At 39.2% G+C, this 23,967-nt stretch overlaps 1 long non-coding RNA gene across 1 annotated transcript; it reads right to left on the reverse strand.

The window, feature by feature from the left end:
* Positions 1-6,401: 6,401 nt before the first annotated feature.
* Positions 6,402-6,934, reverse strand: LOC131543404 (uncharacterized). Its single transcript, XR_009271902.1, has 3 exons — positions 6,882-6,934; positions 6,728-6,783; positions 6,402-6,532 (listed from the first exon to the last, which is right to left on the reverse strand). It is a non-coding gene; the product is annotated as an uncharacterized LOC131543404 (long non-coding RNA).
* Positions 6,935-23,967: the final 17,033 nt, after the last annotated feature.

The raw sequence follows: 23,967 nt of genomic DNA on the forward strand, positions 1-23,967 counted from the left end.
TATTAAAGATTCTTAGGACACTAATATGTTGCATAGGTATCAACATGTAATATTCACTCTCAATTAGATCATACAAAGACGAATTGATATAGACCAAACATGGTATGAGTGAGGTAATATTAACTAGTGATCTATCATAAGCATGCATAAAACAGGATACAAAACACAAGAACATATACAAGAACAGTAATAATATACACAATGACCTGAAGATATGTGTATTCATTCAAAGAAAGGTTTTTCTATTAATTAATTAGAGAAGAGTCCATTTTTATGGCATAATGTCTCTTTCCTAAGGGGATATGAAGTGAGTGTTGCTTTGCCCGCATTCCTTTGAGCAATAAAACTAGTGTTATCAGATCGGTTGCCATGGAACCAGGGGCTTGAAGTCATTGACAGACATACTGGCACCCAGTATGTGTATGGGGTGAGGGTCTGTGGCTATTTGTTAATCTCATAACTAATTGATTTGTTAAATCCAATGCAAAATTGTGTGTCTGATTGGTCCAAATGCTACGTTGAATTACCACTGTGTATGAAATGTGCTATATAAATAAACTTGCCTTGCCTTGTTGTAAATATAACTTAACCACTGATTTCTAGTTGTGTACACATTTGGAAGGCCAAACAAAGTACTTTCGCGTTCACAACGAAACACAGCGTCTCCAGGACATGGCAGCAGCTACAACAATAAAAGTTAAGCCTTCTTTCATCGCGTGTACGTTTGGGCGGTGTTATGCAGCTCTTTCCACACCATGACGTTGACATGTGGGGGTGCGTTTGAATGAGCTGTTTTAGGAGGGCGTGGCAGAGTCTTAACTTTTATAAAGAATATCTCTTTGGGTTTGAGACTTTAATCTTTGCAACTTTACAGATCTTATATATGCACAAACAGCTTGTAACACTCCAAAGAGAAAGGAAAACTTGAAACTGCATCATATGACCCCGTTAATGCACTTTAATTTTGCAGAAGTAGTTCTGAAGTTCAATTAAACATATACCTAGTACATTTTATTGTGCTAAAGAGAAACTGTTGCTGTCACGGGATGTGGTTGTAGCAATAAGTCGCACGACGAAGGAGGAGACGAAAAGGAGACTTTAATAAACATCAACTCACCCTTTCCATTAAATAACATTAATCCAGGACAAAGTAGAGAAGGAAACTGAAGACATATAAAGGCAGGCAAACAAAAGGAGCAAACGAGATGAATACAAAACAGGTGATCTAAATGAGCAATGATTAACTATACAAGAACAGGAAATACTAAATAAGGGCAAACAGAAACAGAAACAGACACGTGATAGATACCGCCCCCTCAAGGAAGGCGGGTCTCGCACTGTAACAGTACCATCGGGGAGGGGGGGAGGGCACCCTGGAGGCTGGTGCAGGACAGGAACCAGGAAGAGACAAGGAGGGCCTCCAAGGTGGATCAGGAAGCTCGGGGAGCCATGGCGGGTCAGGAGACTCCGTGGCCTTGGCCCTTGGCCCGGCCACCATGGCCATGGTTATATGGCCCGCTCAAAAAATTTCATGGGGAGAATTAGGAATTCAGAGGGGCTCTCTGGAGGAGCGGGCACTTGAGGGCGCTTGCGAAAAGCGGGGCTGGCCAACTTGGGGAACTCAGGAGACGGAGAAAGGCTGGATGGAACCAGCGGAGGGCGAAGGAGACTCAGGAGACTCAGGAGATGGAGAAAGGCTGGACAGGACCAGCGGAGACGAGGGAGACTCTGGGGTAAGGATAGGCACAGAGAACTCTGGGGGTAATGCCAAATCTAGGAGCGCTGAATTGCAGGCTGGAGCCAACACTGGAGCGAGTTCTGGGGCTGGAGCCGACACTGGAGTGAGTCAGTGGGCATGACTTCGGAGCCGCGGACAGCAGCGGGCTTGAATGGAGAATGACAGACGGACTGGACGGCAGGCTGATTCTGGATCGGGGCTGGACACTCTCCAGACACCAGAGGATCCCTTCCCTCCAGCTCAGTCCTGTGGTGTCTGGGAGGTCCACAGCAAGCCCGCTGAACTCTCGCGCAAACTCCTCCAGCGGGAGATCTCGGCGGGCCAGAACGGCGAAGCGCGCAGTGATCTCCATAATCGGTCTTAAGATCATACAATCCTCATCAAAAGTGACATTAAAACACAGTTTTAGACTTACTGTAATATTAAGAAAAGTGCATTGTGCACAAGTAATGTGCCAAGTAAAGTTTAATTATAATTGTAATATCAGTAAGTCTTGAGTTATCTGTCAGTAAAAATCCTTGAACTAAACACAGTATTTTGTTAAATTAATATTTCTAAAGTAGTTTTTAATTCCATGTGTTTTACTTTTTATTATTTTAAAGACTTCCACTGTTTAAGTGTATCAACCAGCTAAGTTATTCAGCTACATGGCCATTCGTACAAGGTAATATGATGCAGAGTGTGGTGAATACTTTAATAACAGTGTTCTGGAATTACAGTGAAGTATAACAGTTAAAGAACTCAAGTGTTTTGTTGTGAAAATGTCCACAAGGAAGTCAAAACACTGCTCAAAGCCACAGCTGTGGTCTATCATTGTGTCAATGAGTTTAGATTACATTATTTCATCAAAGCTTCCAAGGTTTAAGAGCCCTTCAGATGCCCCGTTTAAAAAGAGCGACAAGATCTGTTATTAGTGCACAACCTAATCCTTACAGCTCAGAGAGAAAGAGAGAGAGGCTGAGAGAAGAAAAATCACACATCTTTGAGAAATATCTTAAGGCTCATTATCTGGAAGTGTCATTGGGACTTCAAGTCAGGATGAGATGGAGTTCAAATAAATCCTTGTGAGGTCTTGAGCTGATGAGCCTCCCTGATACACACATTTATCTATTTCTTTTTCTCTCTACACACGCGCTCAAGTACACAATCTTGCCGATTTCCCCTTCCCATTTCTCCTTATATTTTGACAGATTTACTTCCATGTAATCTATTTGGTTAAGCACGTTGGCAGTAAATAATCTGTGAGGTATTTCTAGGACATAGTTGAACTGTAATGTATTCTCATTTATATCGTGTGTAAAGGTCCGGTCACGATGGGAAAATTTTGTGTTGTAAAAATAATGCAGTAATGTATAAAGCACAGCTGACATAGAAGTATTCTGCTTTCTAATCCCATGACCAACTTGAATCTATTGCAAAATCAATGCCTAATAAAATAATTCATCGGACAATGGTAAATGTGACCACACGCTTGCTTCCAGTTCATGTTAACAACGCATGCACATGGCGCTGCTGCTTAAGTAAAACGCATATGTGTCAGCCCACACATGCGTCGTTTACATGAAGTGGAAGAAAACGCATGCATACTGGGTCCAGCCACCTGATACAGCCGTCCTCATACTCTTTCCACAATGGTGGCACACCGCTGCAGAAGGGATGAGGAGGAGAAGAATTGTTGAATAAAGTCATAATTTTTGTTTTCTTTGCGCACAAAAAGTATTCTCGTTGCTTCATAAAATTACAGTTGATTATCCCTGATGTCACATGGACTATTTTTACTGATGTCCTAGCTCTCGGATTTCATCAAAAATATCTTAATTTGTATTCCGAAGATGAACAAAGGTCTTACAGGTTTGGAACGATATGAGGATGAGTAATTAATTACAGAATTTTCATTTTTGGGTGAACTATCCCTTTAATAAAAAATTCACCAGACATCAGTAAATGTGACTGCACATTGAAGCAGAGCTGGCACAGACTCTGTTGCTGTTAAAGTGCAAATCAAATCTTCAAATCAAATCAAATCTTCCGAGAGAAAAAAACTTTTGTGCGGCGCCCCCCAGTCATTTTGCGCCCTAGGCAACTGCCTATGTTGCCTATGCCACGGGCCGGCCCTGCATTAAAGACCAAATCCTCACTTAAATTTGAGGCAATATATATATATATTGTACGAATACAGCCAAACACATAGCCTTTAATAGTCTGCATTATTTCTCTCCAGAGGTTATGGGTGATAAAAATGTCTTTGTACTTGTTTAAATTATATTACATTGACACTTACATTTACATTTAGTCATTTAGTTATTTAATAGATGCTTTTATCCAAAGCGACTTACAAAAGAGGACAATGGAAGCAATCAAAATCAACAAAAGAGCAATGATATGCAAGTGCTAACAAGTCTCAGTTAGCTTAATGCAGTAGCCATTACATGAATTATTATAGAAATGATTACGTTATTAATTTATTATATTGACCATAGGTTACCAGACTGTAGGCTATTGCATGCAATGTAAACAGCATTCAAATTAAATTTATCATGACAAAATGTTATATAAAGTACAGAAAATAAAATAGGCCTACAAGAAAACCCACAGTCTTGCAGCTAGTGTGTGTCCATTAACTGATCGTCTTTTGCCATAATATTTGTATATTATTATTAGCTATTATTATTATAATTATCATCATCATTATTAGCGTATTATTATATTTTTATATTTGTTTTTTTTCCCTTCATTTCGATCTCTTCACATTACGTTCTGACTAGTTTTGTAAATAAGCCTACTGTAAATGCTCCACATGCCAATAAATCATTAATTATGCTGATTGGAAATGCAGTTTAAAGGTTGACTTTAACATATATTTCATTTTATTTCTGCAAATTAATAATTATTAATATTATAGCCTATACTGCCTTCGTTGAGGATGAATCATTCTCGTAGTTTCATTTGTAAATGAAAACACAACACCCTCATTTATCATCATGCACGGTGTCATGAATCATAAATCATGAACCACCAGAGGTCACTCACTCACCACAGTGACTCTTGCACTACACTAACTGTTGCACGTCACCTCCGGACTACAGTTCCCATCATCCATTGCACTGACGACACGCACACAGCTGATTGCACTGATCACACACAGCTGATTCCCATTTAAGCGATGGACTTTCTCTCCCTCACTGCCGAGTATTGTATGCACTTATCGCTGCCCTAGCTTTAGCTACTCTACAGAGCCTTTTATAGTTTTCCTAGTCTTGCCTGTTTTGGATTGTGTTTTCCCCTGCCTGGACTATTTCTTAAGTTTTCGGATTTACCTCTCTTATCAAGCCCCTTTGGATATTGTTCGCTGTCGACTGACTCATGCCCGTTTTGGATGACTGTTTGCCTTGCCTGTGATATACCTGTTTGACCCTTGCTTGTTTCCTGACCACGCCTTTGTAATAAAGCTCGCACATGGATCCGTGTGTCTCTCGTCTCGTTGGCTCCGTTACACACGGGCATAAATATCCTACAATCATGAAGTATTGCCATAATTGTCAGGCGTTTACAGTATTTGCAAAATATATGGTAGCAAACCCAGGTGAAAAAGAAATATATTTAAATTGTGCTTTTTCAGACACACTTAATATATTTATATTATACTAAGTGCATATTAAATGTATTATTTTGAAACAGCTTTAAGTATATTAAGTGTATTTCAAGATATGTTTAAGTTCAATTTTAATCTATTTGTAATATATTTAATATATTGAAATTGTGTTAAATTGGAACCACTTTAAGTATATTTAGTGCAATTTAAGTGTATTTCTTAAAATACATTTAAAATGTACTTTTAATACTTCATGAACTACAGGTAGAATATATTTGAAGCATCGTTTTAATGTACTTCAAGTACATTTCAATTGTATTTCAGCTCATTAGAAATGCATTAGCATTACACTACTAGTATATTATATTAATTAGTATTATATTTTTCAGTATATACACACATGTACACTTTGATATGTAGAAAACTTTAATGTGTACATTACAAATATTCATACAGTATTCATAAGTACATTATTCAAATTCATACATTCATAAGTACATTTAAAAAAGTACAGCAGCATATATACTTTGGTGAAAAACAAAAAACACTATTAAATGTATTAAAAATGTACTTGAAATACAAGTATGTTTATAGTATATTTGTATTACTACAAACACACTCAAGTACATTTTAAAACATTATACAAAAAACATTGTAATAAATGAAAAAAAAAGACAAATGCTATGGAAAAGCTATCTTATCCATTTGTAGAACATTTCAGTTATACCTGTATTACTGAAAAGTTAAGAATTTTACATCAATGAATAAATCAAAATTACAATGTAATTTTCTGAAGAAAAAAAATTTACAGAAAAACTAAGTGCAGAAGTGAATAGATGTGTGTGCAAAGACTGTAGATGATAAAGTTCAAGCAACAGAATAGGAAGGGATGGAGGGGGTTTTGGAGGTGGACGAGGAGATGGTGTAGGAATGGTGAGAGGCAAAGGTGCGGGATGATGGCAGGATGTGGTGAAGGGATGGTGATGGGAGGATGACGATGATGGCCTGGCAGCTTAGATGGAGTTTGGCACATGGCACAGACCCAGAACATCCCAGTGCTGACAATACACAGCGGAGTCGAGGGAGGGAGGAGCCAAGATGTAGATGGAGGGCCGATGGAGCTGAGCGTCGTCGCAGGTTCCGGAGACCTGGGCACAGCCTAGTCGTCCTGGCATACAATATTTTGCACAAGTGCCTTGCAGCTTTAGAAAAAAACTAAACAGAAACAAAATTAGATAATGGATTTTTACATGAATGACTGAAAGGAAGCACAAATTAGCCACCTGGAATGGACACATTGCTAACATTTTTCTTCCAAGATTGACCGAATCATCCTCCATTAGGCCTGATTAAAAAATCTCTATAACAGAGGTGATACGATATTAAAATATACTTACTATTCCTTTGCTTGTCTCTGCACTCAGATTTCAGTTTGTCTTCTATAGCAGCTGATCTGAAAAACAACAAATGTTAATATTTCTCACACGCACAAAAAAAGGCAAATGATGATTGAGGATTTGTTTTCCATTTAAGAATGACAGAACAATGTACCTGGTCGGAAATATAGTCAAAAACCTTCCCAGCCTCAGCAGTTTCAGATGTACCGTATGCTCTTACAAGCAGCTCTTCTTACAATTTAATCTTTGTTCTTATCTATAATGAGAAATATATATTAGAAAATAAAGTCACAAATATAAATTTGAACAAATATAAACACCAATCAACCAACACTACCACAGTTGGGTGATCAGCTCAAGACAAAGTAACTGTATGTTCATAATCATGGTTTTTCAAAGATCATTAACCTCATTACAATGAAGCCAAATTGTTCAGGAAATCAGAAATAAATACATTTCATGTTGCAAATAAAAACTGTTAATGTTGTACATGTTATAATGACTAATTTTATTTAATTTATTTTTTCTGCCAATGCATTTGTCAAAAACACGACTGGTACAGACAAATAACGTTAATTAAATACAAATCTTACCTGAAGTCACAGTGAGGTTCCAACAGCCAGACGCCATACACGCTTGCAGAAGCTGGTAAAAATAAGAACATACCGCTTTATGCCATGGTCTGTCTGAATACTTGATTCTGATTGGCTGGCAGGTGTTGATTAAATTCGTTGAACTGCACAGGTATATGGAAGTTTTTTCCTAACAAAATTAAAATGAAAATTCAAATGCCTGAAAAGATCAAATAATAAATCAAACTCTCAAAACAACTACTCAAATGATAAATCAAATGCTCAAACTATCAAATAATAAATCAAACTCTCAAAACAACTACTCAAATGATAAATCAAATGCTCAAACTATTAAAACTATTAAAATGCTCAAATATTAAAAATGTTTTATCCATCTCTGATAATCCCGGGTTGCTATGGTCACGTAGGTTTGTTTACGCATTAATCTCGGCCACGAGAAAAATATGTTGTTCCCTCAAACATAGGAAGTCGTGGCCACAACATAATATCATGTTCCAACGAGTTAATATGACGTTCCCATGAATTAATATCTTGTGGCCATGTCATATTATCACGTTCCCACGAATTAATATGTCGTGGCCACAACAAAACTAAGTGAACCGAAGACGTCCCCTCCCGGTCACCGTAGGTTTCCATCAGTTTAGGAAGTTTTCATCACGCTGATGTTTGTTCAAGTTCATCTTTTTTTTTTTTTTTTTTTTTTTTTACAGTCTATGGCTCCAACTCATCCGAGTTGCCACCTTGTGGACAAACTAATTAGTGCAAAATCTAATTCAAAAGGCTAGTGTGGAAGCTGAGCATATGTGCAATTAAAATTCCTCTTGCTTGCATAGTGCACACACGTAGTATACTGATGATGAATTTTTTATCAAAAGACATTGTACTCATATTCTAGTGTATATGCAAAAAATCTCATGTTGTTTCAAATTAATTATTTGATTAATAATTCAGTTCATAAAGTAGTTCATACAAAAATATACATGAATATGTGAGGTTTGTGTAAAACACGTGAGCAAACACTCAGGCCTTTGGTCAGTCATTGCAGTCGTTGCATCTTTAAAATTATGTTATTTACAAGTTTCATTGTGACAGCAACACAAAGTCTCCCATGACAGCACAGTTTATTCAGCTCATTCACTCATTCAGTGTGATGATTTGCTTTCCTCTCTTAGATTAAAAAGTAATAAGGGACCCAAATGAACTGATTATTTCAGAATCCAGTCGTGTGATCCCTGAAAGGAAAAGCTTCATGGGTAATTAAAAGTCATTCAACATGGCTCATCCTTTTAAAGACAGGAGACAAGAAATACACACCAGAATACAAAGGATCTCAAAAGGTACCAGTCTAATGTAAATCAAATCAAAAAGTGTTAATGTTATGCTAACTTTCGGTTTCCCAGTATCCCACGGTTTACTCCGAGCCATAATTGCCTTTTATGTGGTCTCTCCAGAGTAGCGACTGTGGTGGCCGAAAAGCGCCGTCTGACATGTGTACCTCTTTGAATTCAGTTTTGTTCCATTAATAACATAAGTGCTTATGGGAGGGCCGTGCGCACGGAGGCCAATTGTTAAAAACAAATTTCGGTTGAATGGTGTGGTCGCATGTAATTAGCCCCCTTTTACCACCAATCACAGTGCAGATGGAAAGGCAGAGTTGCATTTGTGTTGTAATTATCCGGTGACACAGAAAGGTGTTGGGGGTTTTTGTGAGATCACTTATTGAGGTTTTGTTCAGAATTCATAATGGGCCACCAGTCACATTGGTGTCACAGCAAACAAAAACTTGAGCCAGGAAAAATACAACGCACAAAAAAACGAAGTGGCATAAACACAATTAGGCATTTGTGATGTGTTTACTCTCCTAATGCATTTAGAATAGGACTCAGAATCCCCATCCTCATTATGGGTGGAGTTGGGGTCAGGGAGTCAAAGACATGCCAAAACGCGAACAGGAGGATCGGTTTTGTTTATAAAGATGGAAGAGGAGGGTTCAGATTCAGCACAGGGAGAATGGTGATGACCTGCAAGGTACATATGAGGAACCGCTGCTGACCCAGACCGTTTTATGAAACAATTTGAAGAGGCCTCGATAGGGACATTCTGCTGGTTGCAATCTAGAAATAATCATTTCATAATTGAAGCATTAACATTCATATGTGTGTGTGTGTGTGGTGTGCTTATTCCATACGCTGGATTCCAGATAAAGCTCCAAATCTCATTCAGTCTCTGCTGTTTCAAGTAACACAATTAGCCAATCATGGCTATCCCTCATTAGGTTGTTTTCGCCGTTACCATGGCAATAGGGCACCTGTTGCTGGCAAATCTGATCCTTCCTAATAAGTCACATTGCCTTGATGGTTCAGCTCAGACACAATATTTACTTTAAGGTACCCTTGTTTCAATCATGTGTCATTTTATGCAATTCCTGAATCTGGAATTACAGTGAAGCACAAAATTATGTTCCTGACAGTTACAATTAACACTAGCAATGACATTCTGTGACAGTGATTACTATCATTAATGATTAATTATGCTCTCTATTATTAGTCTACATCTAATTACTCCTGACAAGCACCACTTTTTTGCAACCTGGTCTCATAAAAATACGTACCTCTGTCGCTAAAGGTTAATGCTCTATCGTGTTGGAAATATGCCCTACACCAAATCCAACCCTAAACCTACCCGATAGTGTTAACAAATGCAAAACTGATATAAAAACGTATTAGCTGATGCAACTGTGCCATTTGAACTTCCTTTTACGCAGATTTTAACTGCTTTGTCGAACCGTAGTTACACGGGATTTGAACTGGTGCTTCTCGTCTCCTAAATCCGTCTCCGTACTCCGTGAGCTACCGAACAAACTTATCATCTATGAAAACCCATAGATATGAAGCTGGATGTGTGCAATGCTAACGTTCAAAAGCATCAGTTTTCAAATCTCCCACCATATTAATATTGTTTTGAAGTCATAGCATGATATTCTTCAAGTAAGTGTGCGAAAATTACGCTTTATTAATCGCAACTCTGTAAATTTGTGTGAAAGTGTTCATTTATTTTGGAAACTGCAGTGATATGTACTTATTGGTACGTATTTCATGTCACGCTAAAAAGTGCACCCAGGTACGTAAATGCCATGAGACCAGGTAGCTTTTTTGAGTTAGTATATGACACAGGTAACACACATATGATCTGCACATAGCTATCTGTTTTTCAAATGTATATTGCATAAATCCCATTAATACTATAAAACTTTTTATTAATGGACTGGCCTCATTTATATCACTGTGGCTTGACAGGGAATGAAATACATAATAGGGTCCCAAAACATTCACGCTTCCCAATTCTCTTTCCCCCTGCCTAATGACTTTTCACATGTGACATATTGCTTAGCACAAGCACTTAAAATGATAGTTCACCCAAAAAATGAAAATTCCAACCCTATCGTTCCAAACCTATGTGACTTATTTTCTTTTGTGGGACATAGGATATTTTGAGAAATGTCATAGTGTTTTGTTGTTGTTGTACATACAGTGGAAGTCAATGCTAACCAAAACAATTTTGTTACAAATATTCTTCAAATTATATTATTTTGTGTTTTACAGAAGAAAATAAATCATGTAGGTTTGGAACAAAATGAGGGTGAGTAAATGATGACAGAATGTTAATTTTGGGGTGAATTATCCCTGTTAAACATACTGCTTTTAAAATAGGAAAGTGTTTTTTTGTTTGTTTTGTTTTGTTTTGTTTTGTTTTTTGTTTGTTTTTGTCCGAAACAAAGGAATGTGAATCTAGCAACGTTTTATTACATTGGTTGTTGTACACATTGTGGAAAGGACTAAGAGGTGCTCCATCACATCTGAAAATAATGTACCACCAACATAAATTCTACTATAAACCTTACTGATAGTGTTCACAAAAGCAAACATTAAGAAAGCACACTTTCTGACCATTCAATTTCAGTTTACTTCTGCATGTCTTTGAGCTGTTTTAGTGTCTCCTGTTTCACAGGACTCATGGGTGCAATGCTGTATCAGGTGCAGGGCCGGATTACGACGTGGCGGTGCACATGCCTAATAGGCCCATGTGTTAATCAAGCAAATTTACTGTATAAAGAAACGGCATACATATGGAGCTGGTTATGTGATGCAAAAATGTATTACTTTACAAATCATTTTCAATGGTAAAAGCATGGTCATAACATAGCATTTTGCAAAGAACTGCACAAAACGTCTTCATTAATTGATAATCTGCCCTCCATAATCATAATGTGTGTGTGGTTGTTGGTGTCTTACTGCCACTAGTGTTGATTACAGCTCAAAACTGCAGTGAATTATATGTATAGGTTTATTTTTGGTGTTTTGCAAAAAATGTAGAGGCACGTATTTCCAATGAGCCTAGGTTGGCCACTTTGAAGTTGTCTAATTAAAATGTAAAATAAAACGAGAACAGTATTATTACTACGGAGGGATATTTCCCCTCAAAGGTAGTGATATATGGTGGTGTTCTTTCTTCCTCTGCTGCAGGAAGTGCCCTCAGACACACTCCTCCACCTGCACCGCTTTTATTAAGCATCTGGACTCCTGCTGTTGCTTTGCAGAATTTTAAACAGCCTACTAAATAAATTGTCAGTCTTGCAAAGGTTAGAGGAAGTAGCTTTTAAATGTTTCATCACGCATTTTGATTGTGGACACAGCCATAGCTGCTGTGTACCGTACATGTTAAGTCTTGGATGTGCCAAGCTCGATTTGTGCAGCCACTTTGAGCAGCTCTGAGAACAAGCTCTCCCTGCTGTCTGCAGGAACTGTCCCTGGGGGTACAGCTGTGAGTGTGTGTGTGTGTGTGTGTGTGTGTGTGTGTATACTGGTTTTTGTGGTTTACGGGGACAAAATTTGTATAATAACATGGGTATGACAGAGGTATTACAATTTGAAGGTGGTTTATGAGGACAATGCCTATGTCCCCGTAAAACAAAAGGCTTAAAAAACATACTAAATGGTGTTTTTTTTTTATCTAAAAATGCAGACAGTCTCCTGTAAGGGGTAGGTTTAGGTGTAGGGTTGGTGTAGGGCAATAGCACATAGAGTTTGTACAGTATAAAAACCATTACGCCTATGGAGAGTCCCCGTAAACCACTAAAACAAACATGTGTGTGTGTGTGTGTGTGTGGGTGTGTTTGCATGCATTACTTGAGCATGATAATCTTCCAAATATTTCTAAAGAGTCAATTTTGTGCACAAGTGAATTGCAATTTAAGAGTTCAATGAAAGTCAAAGACAGTGATAAAGTGCAACAAGTTATATTTGTGCTCTTAATGGGAAATCAGGAATTGAAACTTATGTACATATACAATCACACGATGGTTATTATAATCTTTTCTTTCTTTTTTTGTAATTGTTATCGTTTTATCTATTTTGTTATTATTTGACTTTTCAATTTAGTTTTCATTAGTTTACACTATCATTGTACCTATATCTATCTACCTATCTATCTATCTATCTATTATAAAGTCTTCTGAACCGAAGATGAAGACGAAGGAACCTAGTGAGTAGTCTGACTTGAGGTACACTTTGTTGTGAAATCATTCAAATGTAATTTAGTATAGTTTCAGTAATATGTTTTTTTTTTTTTTTTTTGTATTAATTGAAAAAGCATTTTTCATTAATAATAAGATTGCTTCACACCCTATGGTCCGAAGACCTAAAAACTTGCATTTCAAGCAACTTCTGTCTGTCCTTCTGTCTATCTGTCCCTTCGTAATGCATACAAACACATAAATATATACACATAAATATACTCGAATAATAATGTCAACCCTCACATTCAAGCCAGATTAATACAGCATCGCAGGCAATTATGATGCAAATATATGACAGGAATGTTCTAATACAAGCACATAGGTTGACAGGAACACAGGTGCCATACAGACAGCATCTCCGCAGTCCCACAGGTGATGTGCTTCAGTGAGTCGCGTCACAGCAGTGCACTGCAATCGCACAGAGAAAGAAAGAAAAAAAAAAACTCCTTAGCTGAATTATAATTAATGAGCTCCAGTAGTTGCACCTTTAAATGGCTTGACCTCTCCTACACACTTCTGTTGTTCAGTTTCTCTCAGGTATATAGGGCTGGTTCTCTTTTCCTCTCTACATCTGTGTCTTGTTTCTATGAATTTAAATATCCGCCTTTACTCCCACATACTGTAAGTGCAGGGCCCTGTTTTTTATCAAGTCTTCCCACAATATATCAACGCTGTCTCTTATGTTCACCAGAGAACTTGATAGCAAGGTCGGAAAAGTAGTGCTTTTATAAGTATGTACTTTTGATAAACTTGTCACAATCCCACACTTCATATTCTCCACTAATTCGAAGGCAAGACCTATAAACATCAGTACGGCGAGTCAGACACGCAGTGGAGCCACAAACATAAATAGCTCTCTTCCATTTAGTTTGAAAGCAGGCCGTAATCATGATTGGTCATCTGTGTCAATTCTTCGCTGGAAAATTTCTGCATGATTTGATGCTAATTAAAGATGGATGAGATTTGTGATTTATTTATGGGAGAAAGAGAGAGAGCGATAAAACATAAACGAGAGTAATGCGAGTGTCAAAGATTAAGTCAGCACAAACAGTAAATGTGCGCATTCATTTACATTTGTGATTTTTGTGGTGTCACTTTCAACAGATTTAAATCAACTAGTCTTTGAACTAAAAGACTTTTAGTGAAGAAAAGGTGACTTTGAGTGTGAGTGTTGTACAGTATTTGAGTGTGGTGTCTTATTCACTTATCCCCCTCAATCCATTTTAGCCAGGCCCTAAACGTGCTGACATAGCACTGCACCATATATAAATTAATTGTTATTCTTTTCAGTGCAAACAAACCCCCTTTCTATGTAAATTAGGCTCATTATAGATTGCATCTTATTTACAATACCCAGTGCTATTAGCTAGGTGCAATTAACTTACAGGTACCACCCACAGAAAGCATTAAAAACAATTTCATTATAATAGACGTTTGTGTACATTTTCTATTGATTATGGCATTGATTATGATTACTTACTACATAACACACTTTTAGTGTTTTTTGATAATTAATTATATGTTAATTGCAATTAAACGAACGTATTATAATTCAAATTATATTAATTGCAGTTAGCTGAACTTTAGAGTGCTTATAAATTAAGCACATTAATAATTTCATAATTATATTATTATATAATTATTGTTGTCTTCAAACTTCTGACAAGCATTTATGATAAATTAACATATATTTTAATGACATTAAACTTGTATGACATAAATATAGATATTTTTTTATTACACAATTATAAAGTTGCAATTATACATTAAAACTACATTGACTTCAAATGTAAAAATGAATAACACACTACCTGTCACGAATCTGGTCTGCACTTCCTTTTATTCACCACCAGAGGTCACTCGCTCAGCACATGGACTTTCACACCACACATCACAATGGACTCCATTTCCCATTATTCATTGCACTGATTGCACACACAGCTGTAGGCACTGATCACACAGCATCACTAATCACACACACTATTTAAACTCTGGACTTTGTTTCTCTCCTGGCCGAGTATTGTATGCATTTACCGCTCCCCTAGCCGTACCAACTCTACAGAGCCCTCGTCAGTATCCTAGTCTTGCATTACCTGTTCTCCTGTGTTTATTTCTACCCGTGTTTCCTGGATTAACCCTTTCTGTGCCATTCCGTGTTTCTGTTCAGTTCCTGTATTGTCCTGCGTTTTCACTCCCTAGTGTTAGCTGCGACACGGAACTTTTGTTGTTTTCTAGTCTATGTTCCCAGTATTTACCCCTGTCTCCCTGTTCGGACTCTGCTTATTCCCTTGCCTGGATTATAGCTCGTGTACCTGGATTATCTCTCTGCCTTGCCCACTGGATACTGTTCGCTGATCGTCGACCTTCGCTTGCCCTAGGATTACTCTTTGTCTTATCCCTGCCATACCAGTTTGCCATTGCTCGACCCTGCCTGTATTTATGACCATTGTCTGTAAATAAAAGCTTGCACTTGGATCCGCACGTCTCACGTCTCGTCAGCCCCGTTACAGAATACTCGGCCACACGAGGATCCAGCATCTTTTCCAGCAATGGACCCTGGTCAGGTATGGACACAATTAGTCTATTGTTTGCCCTTAAACAAGGCCCACGGTCATTGGAGAACCATGTTAGAGAGTTTTTAGCTTTCTCTCAACATAATCCTGATTGAGATTTTTTGTGATGGCATTAATCCGCCTCTGCGATCTCAGCTCAGACGCAAGGGTCCGCGTTCATCACCGAGTTGTTTTTTGGACTATGCTTTATTGACTGTTGGTTCAGTGTTCACTGTGGGTATCGCAGAGGAATGCGACACCGCACGCCCTCATGTAATGGCAGCTACTCTAGAGCACGAGCACAAAATGGCGGCCACAACAACACCCCGTCATGTCATTGCTGCCATTCATGAGCCAAGTCAAGTCATAGTCAATCTACAGGAGTCAAGTCACAGGTGATCTTAAAGAGTCAGGACAAATCACAGCTGATCTTCACGAGTCAAGACAAGTCAAAGCTGATCTTCACGAGTCAAGCCAAGTCACAGCTGATATTCATGAGTTAAGTCAAGTCACCGTTGATCGTCACGAGTCAAGGCAAGTCAAAGTTGATCTTAAAGAGTCAAGTCACAGTTGATGTCAGAGAATCAAATCAAGTCACAGTTGGTCGTCATCAATCGAGTCGCGTCTCAGCTGACCATCCAGAGTCACTTCACGCCTCAGCTGATCTCCTAAAGTCAAGTCACGTCTACGCTGATCTCCCAGAGTCACAGCAGCACGTCACAGCTGCTCGTCCAGAGTCACAGCAGCACGTCACAGCTGCTCGTCCAGAGTCACAGCAGCACGTCACAGCTGCTCGTCCAGAGTCACAGCACATCTCAGCTGTTCACGTCACAGTTGACTGTCCAGAGTCACTTCACGTCTCAGCTGACCATCCAGAGTCACTTCACGTCTCAGCTGATCTCCTAGAGTCTCGTCACATTACAGCTAGTCATCCAGAGTCACGTCATGAGTCAAGTCACGTCTCTGTTGATCTTCCAGAGTCACAGCCCGTCACGGCTGACCTTCCAGAGTCGGGTCACGTCTCCGCTGACCTTCCAGAGTCACGTCACGTCCGGGCTGACACACCCAGATCATCAAGGTCAGTCTTCCACTATCCCAATTTGATGTCTAGTTTGAGGGATGTACCACTGGTGTCTGCACGCACGGCTGATATCCCCAAACCAACTCACTCTAACCCTCCTGTTCTTATGCATATTCCCCTGTCCGAGGCACTTCCCCTGATGGGAATCGCTTTGTGTTGCGTTTGGGCTGCATACACCACCGCAGAACTGCCCGAGGTGGCAGCACACGCTGCAGAACCTCCAGAAGCGGCGGGGCTCGCCTCAGCTCCTTGTATGGTGGTGGCGCCCTGCAATGTTCTCTCGGTCTGTCCTGTCACGGCTATGGAGGCCGTCAACGAACTCTCGTCCTGTCCTGTCGCAGCCAGAAGGGCTGTCCCTGAACTCACGTTCTGTCCTGTCACGGCTATGGAGGCCGTCAATGAACTCTCGTCCTGCCCTATAACGGCTATGGAGGCCGCCTGTGAATTCTCTGCCTGTCCTGTCACAGCCAGAATAGCTGTCCCTGAACTCTCTGTCATGGCGAAGAAGGCCATCTCTGAACTCTCGCCCCGATCTGGCCCAGCCATGGTGGCTGACTGTGAACTGCCTACCTGCTCAGTTGCCACCATGGAAAATAATTATGAACTTCCTGTGTTCCCTACCCCAGTCCTTGTGTCTGTGCATGTTCTGTCTCCTCCTTGTGTCTCAGTTTCCCTTAGGTCCCAGTCTCTGCTGTGGGTTCCTGATCCGTCATGGTATGCTCCTGTTCTATCTGCTCCGCCGTGGTGGTCTTCAGGTCCGTCTGCTCCGCTCTGGTGGTCTTCTGCTCCACCTGTTCCATCTGCTCCACCGTGGAGTTCTGCTGTCTGGCTCTGGTGGTCTTCTGCTCCGCCTGTTTGGTCTACGCCGCCGTGGTGGTCTGCTGTCTGGCTCTGGTGGTCTTCTGCTCCACCCGGGTGGGCTCCAGTCCCGTCTGCTCCGCCCTGGTGGGCTCCGGTCTTGTCTGCTCCACCCTGGTGGGCACCAGGTCCGTCGGCTCCTTCCTGGTGGACTCCAGTCCCGCCAGCTACGCCCAGGTTTCCTGCTCTGCCTTGGTCCCCGGTCACTCCGCTTCCACAGGGACCTGGCCCTCCATCCCTCCCCCTGTTCCGCCTCCGCTCCACCTCCCTCCTGGATTATAGACTGTGTGGAGCGTCTGGAAGCCGCTCTTTGGGGGGGGGGCTCTGTCACAAATCTGGTCTGCACTTCCGTTCATTTACCACCAGAGGTCACTCGCTCACCACATGGACTTTCACACCACACATCACAATGGACTCCATTTCCCATTATTCATTGCACTGATTGCACACACAGCTGTAGGCACTGATCACACAGCATCACTAATCACACACACTATTTAAACCCTGGACTTTGTTTCCCTCCTGTCCAAGTATTGTATGCGTTTACCGCTCCCCTAGCCGTAGCAACTCTACAGAGCCCTCGTCAGTATCCTAGTCTTGCATTACCTGTTCTCCTGTGTTTATTTCTACCCGTGTTTCCTGGATTAACCCTTTCTGTGCCATTCCGTGTTTCTGTTCAGTTCCTGTATTGTCCTGCGTTTTTCACTCCCCTAGTGTTAGCTGCGATACGGAACTTTTGTTGTTTTCTAGTCTGTTCCCAGTATTTACCCCTGTCTCCCTGTTCGGACTCTGCTTATTCCCTTGCCTGGATTATAGCTCGTGTACCTGGATTATCTCTCTGCCTTGCCCACTGGATACTGTTCGCTGATCGTCGACCTTCGCTTGCCCTAGGATTACTCTTTGTCTTGTCCCTGCCATACCAGTTTGCCATTGCTCGACCCTGCCTGTATTTATGACCATGTCTGTAAATAAAAGCTTGCACTTGGATCTGCACGTCTCACGTCTCGTCAGCCCTGTTACACTACCTTACCACTGTTGCCTTTGGCTTGTTCAGTTGGGATTTAGGACACATAACTTTCCGAAATGTTATTGATTTGATGGCACGGATACTAGGACAAAGCCTTTGTTTAATAATGATACAATTGTCTTCTGTTTTATAGCTGAATAGAATTTGTTCATAACTGACCAATTTTGCAGCATCAACACTGTTATGTGTTATTGAACTGAATTAAATCAACATTAAAATCACTTGAGCTGAATAATGAAGCTATTGTCTTATTAGAGCTGCTTTACAGTAGAATTTGGATTTACCTCATATTTGAAGTTTGCATTATTACCTGTTTAACTGTGAAGCTGCTTTGAAACCATCTATATTGTAAAGAGCTTTTAAAAAAATTAATAAATAGGTGACTACAGGTATAATTATAATCAAGTACTTTACACATGCTTTAATATGTTAATCAACACAAGTGTACTTCTTAAAAGGAAAATAAAAAATAGATATTTTAAATGTATTTGACAATTATAAAGTGCACTTTTTAAGAGTTTTAAGAAACATAGTCATGAAAGTGTACTGTCTTTAAATAAACTTAAATAAAACTACACTTTAGTCGTCTTAAAAAAATATATGAGTTTCCAGATTGCAGTTGACTTCTGTGTCCTTGACAAAAAAAAAAAAAGCACTCAGAACTGGCCTGCAAAATGGGTAATTGTGCAGTGCAAAATGCAGTCAGCACTAATAATGAGGGTGTGTTTACCTGATTTACATAATTCCTTTAGTGAATAGAGCACTAAAACAACGCAAACAGTGCTATCAGTAGGCATAATTCATTCTTAGTGGATTCCTCCCAAAGATTGATGCAGCAATCCTGACATTTGACCTTGATGAGCTGTTTTATATAGTGTTTGGAGTTAAAGTTTCCTCTCTGGTTCTGTCAGCTTGTTTTAGAATCTGACAGCCTAAATGTAAATGGACATAATGAGGTTGAATTATGTATCAGAAGTAAAGTTACTGTGTAAGCGTGTGTCAAATAATTGTCTGTTGAAAGTCAAACTAGTACAAATGCATAGTGTGACTCGCACAATGGACTTTTTGTTAATACTATTTCATTTTTGCAGTAAGGTCTTATTTTCCAAGATTACTAACTGGCAGATGTATTTGACAATGCCTTTTCCTGTCTTCGACTGTAGATGACATATACATCTGGTAATAACTCCAGCAACAGTCATTATTTTACCACATGAATAATGGTCAATCATTTTCAAGCAAGTTTCGGCAGCCAGATTATCCAGAGGTGCAAAGGAGGCAAGAAATGATAGAAGGCAAAACGAAGTGTCAGCATGTCCCAGCGCCTCAGAGATCAGTTCAAGAACTCCCAACAGTTCACTCTACAAACTCATTAGTGCCCTGAATCTCTCACCTAACCCTCTGAAACTGCTAAATGCAGCAGTTTCCAACTCCTCCTGTTCTCTTCATCCTACCTGTGTTGGGCAGTAGTGGCGCTGCTTATATTGAAGCTGTTAGTCTAAATACATTTCTCAGCAATGAGGTGGGTTTTTTTCTGGTTTATTGATTAAGAAATGGGTTAACAGTGTGCTCCTTGCATCTGGTTTATCTTTTAACCACTCATTTTCTCATTAACACGCACACAAAAAAAATCACAAATTTTTACACAGCAGCTGACATGTTTGTTTTCTAGATCAAATTACAGCTTAATAATTTTATTTCTTAAAAGAAGCAAGCTATTTTTCCATGTAGTTGGTAGTGTAGCTATTTCCTCTAAACAACAGCCTTCAGTTTAGCTATTTTGAATGTAGATTGGCTATTTTTAAGTGTAGATTAGCTATGAGTAGCTTACCCAACACTGCTACCTACTCACCTACAGCTAGTTCCCTAAACTTGTGAGGAAAAAAAAAGATTTATGACAGAAATAATACACTTTATAATATATTAAAGTGCAAAGGTTTTCAGACACGTTAAATCACAAATAAATGAAAATGTATTATACATGAAATTTGTTCCATTGAAATGACAACTATTTGTCATTTCTATTGAAATTTATGTATTTAAATATACAAGCCGAATTCTGTAAATGTTGGGAAGTTTTTTAAATTTGAATAAAATGAAGACTAAAAGACTTTCAAATCACATGAGCCAATATTTTATTCACAATAGAACATGGATAACATAACAAATGTTTAAACTGAGAAACTTTACAATTTTATGCACAAAATGAGCTCATTTCAAATTTGATGCCTGCTACAGGTCTCAAAATAGGTGGGACAGGGGCATGTTTACCATGGTGTAGCATCACTCTTCTTTTCAAAACAGTTTGAAGACGTCTGGGCATCGAGGTTATGAGTTTCTGGAGTTTTGGTCCCATTCTTGCCTGATAGGTTTCCAGCTGCTGAAGAGTTCGTGGTCGTCTTTGACGTATTTTTCATTTAATGATGCACCAAGTGTTCTCTATAGGTGAAAGATCTGGACTGCAGGCAGGCCAATTCAGCACCCAGACTCTTCTACTATGAAGCCATGCTGTTGTAATAGCTGCAGTATGTGATTTTGCATTGTCCTGCTGAAATACACAAGGCCTTCCCTGCAATAGACATCGTCTGGAGGCGAGCATATGTTGCTCTAAAACCTTTATATACTGTACCTTTCAGCATTCATAGCATCTTCCAAAACATGCAACCTGCGCATACCATATATGTACATATGTACCCCCATACCATCAGAGATGCTGGCTCTTGAACTAAACGTTGATGACACACTGGAAGGTCTCCCTCCTCTTTAGCCCAGAGGACACGGTGTCCGTGATTTCCAACAAGAATGTCAAATTTGGACTCGTCTGACCATAGAGCACTTTTGAAACAGTCCATTTTAAATGAGCCTTGGCTCACAGGACACGACAGTGCTTCTGGATCATGTTCACATATGACTTCCTTTTTGCATGATAGAGCTTTAGTTGGCATCTGCAGATGGCACGGTGGATTGTGTTTACCCACAGTGGTTTCTGGAAGTATTCCTGGGCCCATTTAGTAATGTCAATGACATAATCACGCCGTTGAGACCACAGACATCCAACAAAGGTCTTCGGCCTTGTCCCTTACTCACAGAGAATTATGCATAATTACATGCAAGTAACCTTAAGCCAAACCCTAATCCTAACCATAACCATATAGTAAGTACATGTACTGTAACTAACTAATATTACTTTAATGTATTGGACACCCTAAATGTCCTAAATTTTTATATTTTGATATTATTACAAAGTCAACTTTTTACTTTTACTTCTTTCTTTTTTTTAAGTGGAATTATGTTTAAGAAATAGTCATAAACTGTGTTGGTTTGTAGTTAATATTATGAACTCTGCTATTACATGTTTTAATTAAAATGTATTTATTTATGTATTTATTTTCACAATTTTATGCATACTACAAATGTATAAAAAACTTCTGAACTTCTGAGAACCCCTTTTTCACAAGAGTGTGTTTGGTCCCACTTTACATAAGGGGTCTTTAAATACTGTGTACTTAATAATAAAATAATGAATTGTTCGATACAGTGTACCTATTTTGTTCAAGTTGAATTGCTAAACATTTGCTGCTATTGAGGTGGGATATGGTTAGGTTTAAGGGGTAGAGGTCTGGCCAACAGTATCTATACACTGTAATCACACTGTTGACCCTACCTCTACCCCTTAAACCTGCTCCAACCTGTCCTCCAACCAATACGCCCGTATAGGTCGTTTGTCCAAATCCCTGAAATACAACCCATCAGAGCGTATACTACAATTGCACCCCTATCGGCAACAGGACATTTTCATATTAATGTTTTGTACTCTTTTATCTGCACCATAGTTCGGGTTTCGTGTAGCTCGGTTGGTAGAGCATTGCGTTATACGGCGATATGTAATTACGTGATCATGCGATCATGGGTTCGATCCCAGAGAACGCACACGCTCATAAAATGTGCACTTAAAATCCTTATTTTGCATGATTCCTGTAAGGGGTAGGTTTAGGGGTAGGGTTAGGTGTGGTCATTCGCATTTAATTAGCCACCTAGTAAAATATGTACGAATACTGTGAGATCGGTGTAAAAAGTCCACATATTGCATTTAAATAAACACGCATTTTGATTGGTAATGACAGTCATACGTCATTTAATGACGACAGACACAACACGAGACTGTCATTATTTTTACGCGCGCTAGAGGGCGCTTAACTTTAAAACGTAAATATAGGTCGTAATAAGGGCTTGCACAAACGACCTATAGGGTCGTTTTTTGTTGGAGGACAGGCTCACCTAACCATATCACCAAACCTGCCTCTTACTTACCTGTGTAACTACAGAAATTAATTACAGATGTGTTTACATGATGTATTTTCAAATATAAGTACAATGTAAAACCGTGTATGTACACAATAAGTGCATTGTATCAAATGATTCATTTAAATACAAGTACATAGTTAAGGGCACTTATAAAGTGGGACCATGTATTTCTTTCTTCATATTTCTGTTTTCTCCAAGCCATTCATTATCTGGTGGTGATTACAGTTTGTGATTAGGATTAGAAGCTTTATGTTTGCTATAGGAGAGATATATCAAATATGCGATAATGGAGGCTTTATGATATAGACCGTACATTTTGTCATATTTCACAAGCAGAGCACAATGCTTTCATCTGTAATTAAGAGGCCCAGGGTCTCTGCTAATCGTAAGCGAATAAAATTCTGATTATGTCCCCCTCAGCCCTAACTCTCATTAGCGATCAATCTGCCTTGACTCTGCATGATTTTCAGCATAATAAATACCAATAACTTAATATGGGAGTAACCTTGCTAGTTAAAGGGCAAGCACTGTAAGAAGGGTCAAACACTTAGTGAGACGTGTTGATGACAAGAAGACACATTTAGAGATTTACAGTTCAGCTCAGAGGCATTTATTGCCTCCAGTCAACTTAATTGGTTTCCGCTCTGGAGGTAAATAAATGATCACCAAAAGTTTTTCTGCCTCAATATGAATCACTCAAAGTAATGAAATATCAGTAATATGATGGCAAATGAGATAATTTCATTTCAGCCTGAAATAAGAATAAGAAGTAGAGGAACACAGGCATGCATTCCATATGGCCGCTGGCATATTTGTTTGTGAAATGTCTATTGAGTTCAGAAGGACACGTACTAACAAGGTATTTCTATCATCATTACTTACACAGTTTCCTTCTATTTTTATACACTGAAAATTCTCAAGGTACAGTTGGAAAACTCAAGCCACTGCAGCCACAGAACAAAGTCTAAAATTAGTCCAACATCTCAGGAGCAAAGACCACATCAACCAGGGACTCTCCTTAAGTCTCCACTGACGAACCTGCTCGTCTAATGAAGTTTGGAGGCCATTAACAACATCAAAGCCAGAATCTGGAAATTAATTAGGCTTCTCTCTTTCTCTTAGAACATACTCTCTTTGAGAAACCTATTAGCATGTGCCATCAAGACATTCTTGGGACGTTTCAGTCGGCTCTAGTTAATGAGGTACATTATGCTACTATTTGCAGCACTCAATTAGCAGTGTATCTCAT

The sequence above is a fragment of the Onychostoma macrolepis genome, chromosome 07, assembly GCF_012432095.1.
Source record: "Onychostoma macrolepis isolate SWU-2019 chromosome 07, ASM1243209v1, whole genome shotgun sequence".
In the NCBI taxonomy this organism is placed as follows: Eukaryota; Metazoa; Chordata; class Actinopteri; order Cypriniformes; family Cyprinidae; genus Onychostoma; species Onychostoma macrolepis.